Source organism: Rhamphochromis sp. 'chilingali', assembly GCF_963969265.1.
Source record: "Rhamphochromis sp. 'chilingali' genome assembly, chromosome: 13".
In the NCBI taxonomy this organism is placed as follows: Eukaryota; Metazoa; Chordata; class Actinopteri; order Cichliformes; family Cichlidae; genus Rhamphochromis; species Rhamphochromis sp. 'chilingali'.
In genome coordinates, this window is record NC_137940.1 from 36,829,510 (window position 1) to 36,843,265 (window position 13,756).

At 41.6% G+C, this 13,756-nt stretch overlaps 1 long non-coding RNA gene across 1 annotated transcript; it reads right to left on the bottom strand.

Annotated features, from left to right (window-relative positions):
- Positions 1-5,301: 5,301 nt before the first annotated feature.
- Positions 5,302-5,895, bottom strand: LOC308408561. The gene is made up of 3 exons (XR_013973804.1): positions 5,674-5,895; positions 5,485-5,597; positions 5,302-5,399 (listed from the first exon to the last, which is right to left on the bottom strand). It is a non-coding gene; the product is annotated as an uncharacterized lncRNA (long non-coding RNA).
- Positions 5,896-13,756: the final 7,861 nt, after the last annotated feature.

The following is a 13,756-nucleotide window of genomic DNA, read 5'->3' on the forward strand; positions in this document are numbered from 1 at the left end:
CAGCGTTTAGTCCGTTAAGATCAAACTCTAGTTTTCTTCACCTGTTAGTGTGGTTGGTTTATGCAGATATGAATACAGTAATCACACTTGGGTGGTTCCAGGTGGTTCCAGTCTTTACTTTTCTTGCTCCAGGCCCAAACACATCTGGCCACTGAGTGGACTGAATGTTCTCACGTGGTTTGTAATGACGCATTTTGGTTCCAGTGGAGTTCACTTGAAATTCTTTGTGTGAAAAGAAACCAAATTATGGAAAGCTATAAGTAAATGATCTATAGGTGAATGCACACACACACACACACACACACACACACACACACACACACACACACACACACACACACACACACACTGCATATACTGTGGTTTACAAAGAACACGGCTGCAGATCAACTGTGTTACAGCTTGTAACTGAAACATATTTTTTCCTGATGAATGACAATGAGGGCCTGTTCTTTCTGAATATTCATGCACAGTAGCAAAAGAACAGCGTTCATTCTTTTCCGTCCCCTGCAGAACTATGAAAATGCTAATAACTTTCCTGAAATAGATCTGTGACATTAACAAGCATTCAAAACCACTACCGGGAGCTGTCCACGATAGAGAGCCGATACATTAATCACACTTTACACTTTAACCCACGAATATTGATTTGCTGTTAGGTGGGGCACCATGCTTCACATTGTTGTTCAACTCCCCAGTGTATGGCAGTCGCTTTTGTATCAAAGGTTGAAGCTCATAGGAGTGAGTGTCTGCTTAGATCCCATTGTTTGTTAGAGCTGCTGCCTAAAAATGTGTAAATCAGCCTCGAATTATTGTTGGTGCCTCAGCCACACTAGGTGTTGTTTACATCACTGTATCCGTAATGAGACAAACTGCCTCACCATCTGTACACCAGACACACCACAGCAGAAGTATCTCTTTTAAATGCCTAAATGAAACAAATGAAAATAAAATAAATCTCTTTATTTCTGTTTCTCTTCTTTTCCAGTTGGAATCAGCATCTCTGTTACCAGCATGTTCAGCTGATCCGAATCGGAAAAAAGAAAAACAGGAAAAATCTATTTCAGGTTCTACTGGTAGACATGGTTATCGAAGGTAACAGTGATTTACTTTAACTGTTAGCATCACACTTCTGTTATTAGTACACAGTGGAGCTGAGTTCCTAGTTGTGGCTGTCCTTGCTCGCTGTGAGTATGGCAAGCTCTGAGGAACATTCTTGTGTGGGATTTTTTTTAAATGCCTTTAGAAGATGAGCCTGACAATGCGTGATGTTTAGGTCACTAGGATATAGTTCTAGGCAGCACGGTGGCACGGTGGTTAGCATTGTTGCCGCACAGCAAGAAGGTCCTGAGTTCAATTCCACCATCAGGTCTTTCTGTGTGGAGTTTGCATGTTCTCCCCGTGTTTGCGTGGGTTCCCTCCGGGTACTCCGGCTTCCTCCCACCATCCAAAGACATGCAGCTTGTGGGGATAGGTTAATTGGATAATCCAAATTGCCACTAGGTGTGAATGTGAGTGTGAATGGTTGTCTGTCCCTGTGTGTTGGCCCTGCGACAGACTGGCGACCTGTCCAGGGTGTACCCCGCCTCTCGCCCTATGACAGCTGGGATATGCTCCAGCGCCCCCCGTGACCCTGAAAAGGATAAGCGGAAGCCAATGGATGGATATTGTTCTAGCTAGAAAAAATGCAGACCCGTATGACCTGTTTTACACCTGCATAAACGAGAGAAGGAACAAAACGGTCTAGGAAGGACCTTGATCCTTGCAATGTAAGAGGACAGACCAAATCATTTGTGTGTGTTTACAAAGCAATAATCATAATATGGTAAATATTCAATGAGACACGGTGATGTCCAAACCACAAATTAATATTTTGACACAATTTGATTTTGTCTTTGGATATTGTGTTGAAAACCAAGCAAAACAAACAAAACAAAGATTTTGGATTACAGAACATTTTGGAGAAGTAATGGGAAGTCCCTCATGTATCATTATGATATAGAACATAAATAGCTCATACATTTTTAAACAAAGTAAAAATTGTTGGCATAAGCTTTATTATGTAAGATAAGATAAGACTTTATTGATCCCACAACAGGGAAATTTTTGCATTAAATATTATTTGTCACAGAATATCTTTGGATGCCAAACTAATTATTCTTCTTAAAATACAAACAAGGCCTTTGAAAATCTGACAAAACAGTATGAAAGGGAAATGTGGCAATAGCTTGGGCTGTCAAACTGCAGTCATTTGGTGTTTGTGATCGACTAAAACACTGCGGGTCATTTTATTTCTCACTTCTAGCTCAAATGTGAGTTTGAGGTGATATGTTACCCTTTTCCTCAGGTGCAGTCTTGACAAATGTGGAATACATGTGTGCGCATTTTGTCATTTATTTGACTCAGTCCAGGTGTGTGCTTATATTTAAAGATTACGTGTCTGCATTTAGGCTATTGCTGACCTTGAGCTTAATCCCCAAGGACGCTAAACAGATGGCCGTGTGCAGGACTTTATGCAATGGTTTGCACCAGCGTGCTCGAGTGGATGGCAGCAGAGTCTGCATAAAGTGTAGATATTTACCAGGTGCCAGCTTTTTGTTTTGCTGAAGACAAACATGTTAAATGAGCAGGGCCCTATTTCAGGAAGCCGGTTTAGAAAACTCAGAGTGAAAAACGACACTCACGGTTGAGTAACCCCAAACTGTCCAACTCGGAATATTCAGTTTCAGAAAGGCTGATAACAATTAGTTCAGTCAACGCGGAGTTGCTTTAACCCCAAGTGAAGCGCGCGGACGAGGATACATAAAGCCCCGATCAGTGGAGCACAGATTAAGCGAGTCACCATGGAGACGGAGGGAAAGAAGGCGCGGTCGACGTATTTCACAGCGCTCGAGGCGGAAATTCTGATGGCAGCATATGCCGACAGCATGCACATCATGCAGAAAAAAAGTAACACAGCCGCAGCTGCAAAAGAAAGGGAGCATGCATGGCAAAACATAGCCGACAGAGTCAATGCGTGAGTGTTAATTTAAACATTGATCTAGGGATTTCCACCCATATAACACGTTATTTTATCATATGTCATTCTATTTATTATGTTATACATTTTATTTTGTGATGTGAGCGCAGGTGCAACCCAACAGGCCCCAAACGTTCCTGGCAGCAAGTAAAAATGAAATATAAAAATATAGTCCAAACAGGTAAGGTGTAATTGTATTATGAGCCATAGTGCTTGGTCTGTGTGTCCGATGTAAATCAATTGCAGTTAGAGGCTACAGTAATATACCACCTGTAAGCACATATTGAAATTATCTGAGCACATTACAAGTACATATTTGCTTACTCTGTATGCCCAAATGTGTGCCGTCACAGCCAACAGAAAAAAAGCGGAGGCCCGAAAAACAGGTGGGGGTCCTCCACCACCACCACTCACAGAGGCTGAGCAGTTGGCCCTCAGCCAAAACAGTGGGCGCCCTGTGGCTGAAGGCATCTCTGCGGGGACATCCTCTGAGTCAATAACCCCGCAAGACACAAGTGCCTACATAAGGGGTAAATCCAAAACAATACATGGCGTGCATACATCCATTCTGCACAGTCACCTTGACCAAAATGAACTATGTCGTAGTGAAGTTACTGTCCTACTGACAGAGAATGACAGTCATCAAACAGTTAGGTGAATAAACAACACTGAGACACTTGGAAACTGTTAACGTGCTGCACGGGTGAGGGCCCAGGGAGAGACTCACACACACACCGAGCTGCAGTGGTACGTCTTTATTATGAGCATAGCAGTGTCCTTTAATTTTGCATACATGCGTGTGTGTGTGTTAACCTCCCACAGGGTGAGCTCCCTGTTCCCAGAGACAGAGCGAGTAGTACATTCCGTACCTTTCCCAATAAGTGTAACATATGAACATATACCTCAATGCAACATAAAGCTCATAAAAGCGTTTCCACCCTGACACCTACTGATTTTGCCTTCCCTCAGTGTCGGTTGTCTCTGAGAGCATACTGACAATGAGGTGTATGGTGATTGGTATGTCTGGTAATTGCCATTTGCGCCCACATAAGTCATGAGTGACCTGTATGAACCCCATATTCTTCCAGTTGACGGTGATGGTGTACTGCATCTGGTGCAGCCCCCTGTTGAGCCAGACCGACATGCAGTTGTGAGTACTCGTAATACTCCACAGACTACATGTGTCAACAGTAGAACAGCAATGTTGTTAAATGTCTCCACCACAGGCACATGATGACAAAACGGTGACAGCTGCTACAGAGGAGGCCGCAACAGAGCCACACTATGAGGTATACAGTGTACAGTGGAAAATATAACAACTGACGACAATGTGGTACTATGATGACACCATGGACTTACTATGTCCCCGGCAGAGTGATGCTGGAAATGAAGAGGAAGAGGGTCCAGCCACTCCTACAACGAACCTTTCCACAGTGGGTTGTTCAGCACTGATTTACAACCAACCTAAGTAGGCATGTACTATGGATGCCAATGCTATGTCCCTTGTTGCAATAGCTCCCTGTGAAGCAGCTGTATAAGACATATCTGGCCAGGAAGATAAGAAAGTGCGACATGGAAATGGTGCACCTCCAGCTGCAGATCCAAAAGTCGAAGCTGGAGATTGTACTGCTGGAACAACAGTTAAGGGTGGGTGGAGTGATCAGAGATGGACGAATCATGTCAGTGTTTGTACAACATACTAATATACGCATTTATTCTTTGTGTACAGGACATACAGGGTGACCAATAAAGGCAGTTGACCACAGTATCTGTGTATTTGTCTTGTAACATGTTGGGTTGACGGGTCACAGGAAATGGTTGTGGCATATGGTGTCTCTGACTGCTCTTCCATCCTGTACGTTCGTGGGTGGGTCAGGATGTTCATCGTGTGGATCACTGCTGTTGTCTGGTTCAGCTGGACACTGTTCACCTCTAATCGTGGCAATGTTGTGTAGGATCACACATGCCACAATGATGTCACATGCCCTTTCTGGGGTGACCCTGAGTCCACGAAGGCACTGGAACCGGGCCTTGAGCATTCCGATGGTCATTTCAACTCTGGCCCGTGTCCTGCAATGGGCCAGATTATAACGCTGCTGTGGGCCCAGTTCAGGGTCAGGGTAAGGGGTGAGCAAATAGGGTAGACATGGGTACCCCCTATCACCAAGCAGGTGGCCAGTGAACTCTCCTAGGACAGAAGAATACATGTCAGTGCAAACGTCCCTGTGGCAATTGGTCTCTGTATATTTCACAGTTACTTCGACCCACCATGTCCAAATTTGGTGCTCAGTGTACATTCCCGGAAGATTCGTGAGTCATGGACAGAGCCTGGCCACTTGGCTTCCACATTTGTGATGATGTTGGCAGCATCACATATGATCTGCCCAGTGCAGAGAACACATATTAGCATCCATTACCATGATGCCATCACTTGTTGGTGTGAAATGCTACAGGGAACTATGTACCTGTACATTGATGCTGTGGACGGACTTCCTGTTCACATAGTCTCCTTCATTTGCTGAGGGTGCAATGATTGGGATGTGGGTGCCATCTATACAGCCAATCACGCCTGGGAACCCTGGAAATTTATGTACCATTTGAGTGGTAGTTCACGTAACACCACATCATGCATTGAGTTTTGTTCATCCTGATACCTGCAATTTTGTGGCATCCCTCTTTGATAAATCTTGTGGGTCTGTGACCGGGGAACACCACAGACGAGTACAGGAGACGTTTCAGTGCAACTGTAACATTCCTGACTGCCCGACAGACGGTAGCCTTGGAAACGTGCTCAGCATCACCGATATTGTACAGAAAGCTCCCGTTTGCAAAGAAACGGAGTGCGGTACAAAGAATATGTAATGGACTGAGCGCATGTCCGCGATGTGTCACATGCGTAATATATGGCCTGAGGATGTTATCCAAATAACTTATAGATTGTGCTGAGAAACGGTAACGTTCGCACAGGAAATCATCAGGTAATGATAAGATGTCCATACGCGCTCTGATCACTCTCTCCCGGCGGAGTGCTCTGCGGAGAATTTGGGCTTCAAGATCTACTGGCTCTTCAAGGAAGGGACACGCCATGTCTGACACTTCCTGCTGTCAGGTTTCCGACAAAGAGGCGGGGTCAGTCAGGGTTAGTTGTAGTAAACCTGCTAGGGGGCAGGTTAGCTTCACGGCGTGTGTCGTCATAGTGACTCACTCAGGCTTCAGCTGAACTCGCTTTGTGAAACCGAAAACCCAGAGTTTTCGTTAACTCAGGGTATACAGTTTTTCCACTAAACCGGCTTCCTGAAACAGGGCCCAGCTAGTGAAAGTCAGGGGAAAAGAGGAGATGACGCTCTCCTAGGATGACATAGGTGTAGCATGGTTGTGCAATCAGCAGCTCAGTGGGTTCCGTTACATTTTATTTTATCAGTCAATTCTCTGCATTTCATGACAGTTTTAGCATAAAGATGTCTGTAGTTTGGGAAACAGTAATAATAAATAAGTATAAAGCCTCCAAGGATCATTTCAATTTGACCAATAAACAGCTGAAGTACTGAAATAGGAGTACTTAAAGTACTATTTATAAGCTTGGGTACCCTTAATAACACAGTGACTTTCAAGACAATTTCAAGATGTAATCATAACGTTCTATTCCTCTGTCCATGAAAAAAAACCATTAAATAATAGCATTCCTGCTATTTTGCTTTTTTTTTTTAAGCTTATTGTTAGGTGTGGCTGTGTGCAGACAGGAATAGGACCCAAGGTGCAGACTCCGGAGACAGTCGTGAACTCAAAAAGGCTTTAATTTGGTACTCAAAATATAACATAACTGAAAAAACTCAAAACAAACTTAAACTGGAGGAATGACAGAACACACAGCTAGGAAAACAGTAGATCGCGACACAGACACAGAGAAACACAGGGCTTAAATACACAGAAGGAGCAATCAGGGAATGGGTAACAGGAGGGAAACACAGCTGGGGCAAATCAGGCCTAACGAGACAAGGGGAAGCAAAACCAGACACATTAACATCAGACATGGACTTTCAAAGTAAAACAGGAAACATAACACAGACTCACAGGCAGGCACCACAGAGGGAACAGAGACGTGGGACCAGGGCAGACACAAACACTGACTGAACACGGGGATATAGGAACTAAGGATACACAGAGACGTGAACTAGACAAGGGGATACAGGTGATAGGGGAGACAGAGCAACTAAAGAAGACAGAGACATAAACCATAAGACAGAACTCAAAGAAACCAAAGACTAAAAAGTATAAATAATATAATAAACTCAAATACCCTGGGTCAACGACCCAGGCATCCTAACACTTATCCACCATTAAATTGTTTGTCGGGTTAAGAATGTCAGTAGTTTGTTATGTTGCAATAGCCTAAGGCCTTTGAGTAACAATTTTTTTACCAGGTTTTTGACAGTATTCACCTTTTACTAGTCCCAATAACCAGATTTGACTCCCTGCAACTTTCTAGGTCTCCTTCCCCAAAGTTCTATTGAAGTTAAGGGATTGCTTGTTTGGCACACTGAAGGAGAATTAACAAGTTCATTGGTAAGAAAGGAACTTCCAAGAGGAGATTGTTAAACTTTTCACTAATTTATTTTACTTATTGTGGTGGAGTTGCCATACACTTTCGCTGTAAATTCATTTACACTCTAAAGATTTTTTCTGTTGAATTTAAAATAACAAAACTGTTTCTGCTGCTAAATGAATTTTTCGTGGAAACTCTCCCAACACATTTAAACTGACTTGGCTGAAATTTCAAGGTTTACAGTTTAAATTAAAAGTATTGTTTGACTCACAACATAATTCAGATTTCATTGTTGCCCCACAGAACTGGTCCACAACGTCGCCTAACGCAGAAGGCGTAAACAAAAAAGGTCAATCAAGTTGGCTGTAAAAAACACACAAAAAACCCCAAACAAACAAAAAACCCCGGGTTACAGCTGCTTGTAACAGAGGATATCCTCCAAGGCAAAAAAAAACAAACTACTCACATAAACTGACACTGAACAAGGGACTGCATCTGAAAAGAATTTGCAATCTGATATAAGAAAGAGGGAACACAATAAGGGATAAACAAGCTGTGCAGAACAGGAAGTAGAGCTAATCTTTTAATCTAATTTTCTAAAGGAACGCTCTGCCCTTTAGGCATCATATTGCGAAGAGCTTTGTTATTATTACTGAAGTGAATCCCTGCACTGATGTGTGACCAAAGAACAGAAAATTAAACAGGGAATAATGCCAGTGTTGCTGAAGCTTATTCTAATAAAAATATGTACTACTGGGCTATGCTTGTCAAATTTGACAAATTATGTATGTAGAGTAAGATATAAGTAAGGAAGGTGAGGAAGACATCCCTGATAGGAAGCTAAGTTTGGGTTTTCTGTCAGAGACAAGAGATGAATGGGAGAAAGGTTTCCTACCAGCATGGTGTATTTTCGTGTATACTTGTACATGTGCTTGTTGCCGTTGGTGACACAGCGCAGATGCAGAGGAAATTGCTTTAGCAGAGAGTTAATAAAACCAATCAAAACCATCTTTAGTCCTTTCCTGCCTCAATGAATACTACTGGGAGAAAACATATAACCTCTGTCACATAAGCTGGGGTCTTCATACCACTTTTCAAATTTCCAAGAGTGAGTAATTTAATCATGTTTCCATACATAGCTTGAGAAAGAAAAAAAACATTACTTTCAAATTATTATTCGACATTCATAGAAGCCATGAGAGTGTCTATGCAGAGTGGACAGGGAAAATTAACAGTATATTGTTACCATTTAAAATGTGACGCTCACGGTGTAAATAACTAATATCATTTCATTGCACACAACAGGTTGTACAAGCATTGCCCAGCCAAATAAATAAAAGTCCAATATTTTGTTGAACCGACAGTTTTCTGTATTAAAACGTTGCAGTTGTCCAGAACATTTAATCCAGTTAGCAATACATAGTTCCTGAAGCAGACTGATTTGTGTGGTAGACCAGGTGCTACAGGTATATGGCAGGACACTGTGATTACATTTATTAGAGGAAATAACAGGGAACAGGGGAGGCTTTGTGGTCACAAAACAGTTGAATTGATTCAGGCAGCAGCTGGAAGGCTTAGACTGCAGCTGGTGAAATAATTTTAACTTCAAGTATACTTTTGGACAGAAGTTTTTTGAATGTTCAGGCCGGTTTCATAACAACCATGATATGCAATGATCAGGTTGTTTGCTCTCCAGGCTGGGCCGGTGTGGTTCTTCTACAGAGACAATGTCATTTATATACACTCAGCCACAGGGAATGGGAGAAAAAAGGTAATTTAAGTGACTTTAAACAGGGCAACGCTGTTGTTACAAGATGGACTGGTCTGTATATTTCTGAACCGGGGTTTTCTTGGAACCATCTCTACAGTTCACTCAAAATTGGCCTAAAAAGAGAAAATATCCAGCAGTTCTCCATATTGCTGATATCAGAGGTCAAAGGAGAATGGGCAGACTGCTTCAAGCTAATAGCAAGGCAACAATAACTCAATTAACCTTGTGTGAAAGCCCAAGCATGCAGAAGAGCATCTCTGGAAGTGCAATGTGTCACTTTCTTGAACATTATACTTAAATGGCCTGCAGAGCCACTGGATCTAAAATAGAGCACCTTTGGGGTTGGGCAGTTCATATCATGGATGTGCAACAAATACATCTGCAGCAACTGTGTAATACTGTCACGTCAAAATGAACCAAAATCAAATGTTTCCAGAACCTTGTTAAAACCAGTGTCACAGAAAATTAAGGCTGTCCTAAAGGCAAAAGGGGTTCAACCAAGTACTAGCAAGATGTACCTAATAAATTGGCTGTAATTGTATGTGGAAAATGTATCTTGTCCAGCATGTGTCTTAAAAGAGGAGCAGATGTTATTATTAATATCTAACCAATGAAGGTAAATTCCTCCACTTTAACACTGCCCGTTTCTCAACCATAAAAATTGATAACTCCTACCCACGCAATTCAGAATTAAGATTGCATTAGAATTTCAAGTCTTTGTTTGTCAATGTAGCTAAAATCAGATTTGGGGCATTTATTAATATATTATCCGTGGAGTTGAGATCAAAATCTGTAAATTGGCTTTGTTCTGCTTTTAGTCAGACTAAGGTCAAAGTGAATTAAATCTTTTTAGGAAAGTTAATACAAAAAGTATAGAACAAGAATCCCATTGAAGTCAAAAGCCTATTTAGAGATAAAAGGCACTTTTGACATTTTTTTCAAAGGGATTGTTTCACTCCCTGCATGGGAACATATTTCTTAAAGACTCCCATACCCTACACTTGGCTCAGACATGTAAAAAGGAACAAAATGGTTCTTTGTCTCAAGAGAGTTTCTTTATACTTCTCCTGTTTTCGAGTTTAAAAAAGAAGTAATTGTGCAGTAGTGTTATGAAAAAATGTGATACCATTGCTTAATGCCTCTGTTTGATATTTAGTTCCAGGACAAAGTCTGTAGACTTGAATTGACAGATGTTTCATTTTGTAGTCATTAATCAGAAGTTACTGAAAATGTCAACATTTCGTTTAAACCCTTGTGATGGGTCGTTGTTTGCTTTCCTATCATATAAATGTGAAGGTATTTTCCAAGCAGCAATCTTAAAGGAGAAGAACCACTGCCTGAGCTGCCAGCTGGACACCTACAGGAATAAAGTGGAGCGGCTCAAACAGGAACAAGATAATAATACCTAATCAGTCAGGAGTGGAGAGAAGAGCACTCGCAACAGCGTAGCTGCCTACAGCTGACTCTGAACGGTATTATTTGTAGCACATGAATATCATGCATCAGGCTGAATGTTTTGGAGGAGGAGGGAAGACATCACCTCAAACTGATGCATTTTATTATTTTTGTTTAGACAACAACATTAATGAGATGAGCTTACCTGTTAGTTAAGATAAACTATGAAGGAACCAACAAGAATCAGTTTTGTCAGTGAACTTTTTTCATAGCAGCCAGTTTGACATGCCAGCGTAGGAGAACAGTTGTTGCTAATCAGATTAATTAAGACTCATTAGCACTTAGGTTTACCTAAACCACTTCAAAATGTCCTGTGTGAAAAACAATTTAGCTTCCTACCAGAGTATTTATGCCATTACCTCTGCACTACAGCTGCTACAGCAGGGGTGCCAAATGTACGGCACACGGGCCAAAACCAGCCCGCTAGCGGATTCAATCCGGCCAGCTGGATGAACTTTCAAAGAAAAAGAAAAAGAAAAAGTCATAAATGACATGAGCGAAGTCCATAATAAAATGCAGTTCCTAAATCGTCCGCAAGGTTGTTAGTCAGGAGGGAGGGGCGCACTGTGCTAGTGAAGGGGGGAGGTGCACCCTTTTAATTAGAGTAAAAGAAGCAGCAACTCAGTCTGAACAACAGATGGTTGCAATGCAGCTAATTATGGTGCAGGCTACCTTTTCTCTACTCACCTTGACGCCCTTATTAGCCAAAATGTCTTTCTCAAAAAGGAGAAGAGTGGATACCGAGTGTAGTGTTTGGACCGCTTCCCATTTATTCACAGAGATAAATGGGAAACCTGTGTGCTTGGTGTGTAATCAACAAGTGTCTGTAGTGTCGTCTGCTGTCGGCAGCATTATGAGACTAATCGTGGTGGAAAATACAACATTTTGCAAGGACAACTGAGGAGTGAGAAGATAAGAATGTCAGGTTAAGACATTCCTCAGACCCCCCTTGCTGGCGGGTCTGAGGAAAGACCAGTCAATTCTCACCTGGAGCCAAGAGGTCAGAGAAGCAGCAGTAAAAGCCACCTACGTAATTGTTAATGAAATAGCATTAGCATCAAAGCCGTGTACTGACAGTTAGTTCGTTAAAAGATGCACGATGAAAGCTGCAGAACTCATGTGTCCTGAGAAAAGACGAGCAATTGCCAACCTTAGTCTGATGAGAAATACTATGGCAGAGAGGATATTGGAACTTTTAGACAGCCAGTTGAAACACAAAGTCATTTCTTGTATTTTCTGTTGTAATTGATGATATTTATTCGTGGAGTTGATGAGACATTGACCGTCACTGAGAAGTTCCTTGAGCTGGTGCCTATGACCGACACCAAAACAGCGGAGGACATTTTTGGCTCTGTGGCGCCGGACAATGGCAGGGTGGGCTGGTCCCGCGTCGTCAGCCTGGTTACAGATGGTGATGTTACAAGCCGCTAATACCGGAGGTAGTTTCTGGACATTTCACTGTATTTTCCAGGAGGCACTGTGATGCAAGCCGTTAAAAATGGATCACGTCATGAAGGCGTTTGTCCGAGCTGTTAATTTGAATCATTGCCAGTTTGAGTGCCTTCTCAGTGACGATCACGTTACTCATACCCTGCCATACCACACTGAAGTAAGAGGGTTAAGCAGAGGTGCTGTGCTGAGGCATTTCTTTGATCTACGTGAGGAAATCGGGCAACTCATGGAGAAAAAAAAAGGAAATCCAGTCATGGAATTACAGTGTCAGGAATGGCTGCAGGATCTTGCATTTCTGGTGGAAATGAGCACTTGAATATTCTAAACAAAATGTTGCAAGGCCGCAAAAAAGTTGTCCCACAGTTTTATGACAGCATATGTGCATTCAAATTGACGCTGACTTCATGGGAGACACAGCTGTCAAGTGGTGACCCTGCACATTTGCCTAAGAGAGGTATGTGCAACAGACATTAATTACATGAAACTGTATAAAGACAATATTGCAGGATTGCTGTGTTAGTTTGTTTCAGATCTTTGGTGAACTCGAGACAGAATTTGCAGTTTTTTGCTCACTCTTCACACTCAAAGCTTCTGATGTGGCCATCCACATCCAACTAGAGCTAACTGATTTGCAATGTGATGCAGATTTGAAGGACAAGTTTCCCTCAGTAGGTTTGGACGCATTTTATAAATATCTGTTGCCAGGGTACCCCAAATTAACAGCACTGGCTGCAAAAATTTTGTGCATGTTTGAGACAACCCACCTTTGTGAACAAGGTTTCTCAATAAAACAAAACTCAAGGCTCACACATAAGCACTTACATGACATTCTGACACTGGCTGCTAGTTAGGACATGACACCTGATATTGATGCACTTGTGCAGACCAAAAGATGCCAAGTTTCAGAAGCAAAAACGAAGTATTCCAGAAATGACCAACTCCAACTTTAAATTGTTGCTTCAGACACCGATTACACTTAAAGAACACAGCTCTGTGAAAATGAATTCTTGCTGTATAAACAATTAAAAAATATTCAATTTAATGCAAGTCAACAGCTTTCCTACAAAAGAGTTTTGTTTGGTGGAATCCTATTATTCATACAATGTTATAAATGTTAAAGTACAATACTATATTTTTAGTTTCAAATGCCTTTTACTTAAAGCTTTGTTTACGTTTGTGCAAACACTTCATTTGAGGTTGAGTTTTGCAAAAATATATTCAATCAAATATGAAGATTTTCTAATGTACTTCTTTGCATGAAAACAAAGGGAAAAACATGGACTTACTATTTATAGGTAAATACGCTTGATATCCAATTAGGCTGTATGTGGCCCCTAACCCAAAATGAGTTTGACACCCCTGTGCTACAGTATTTTTTTAGTAATCTGTATTTATTTTACTCTTTTTTTTTTGTATAAAACTTCTTTTTTATATAGTTCATTTTATTTTTATCTTATATGCAATTTTGTTTTTCTATGTGCACTTTGAGGGGGCTCTGAGCCTAAGATTTTCAGTG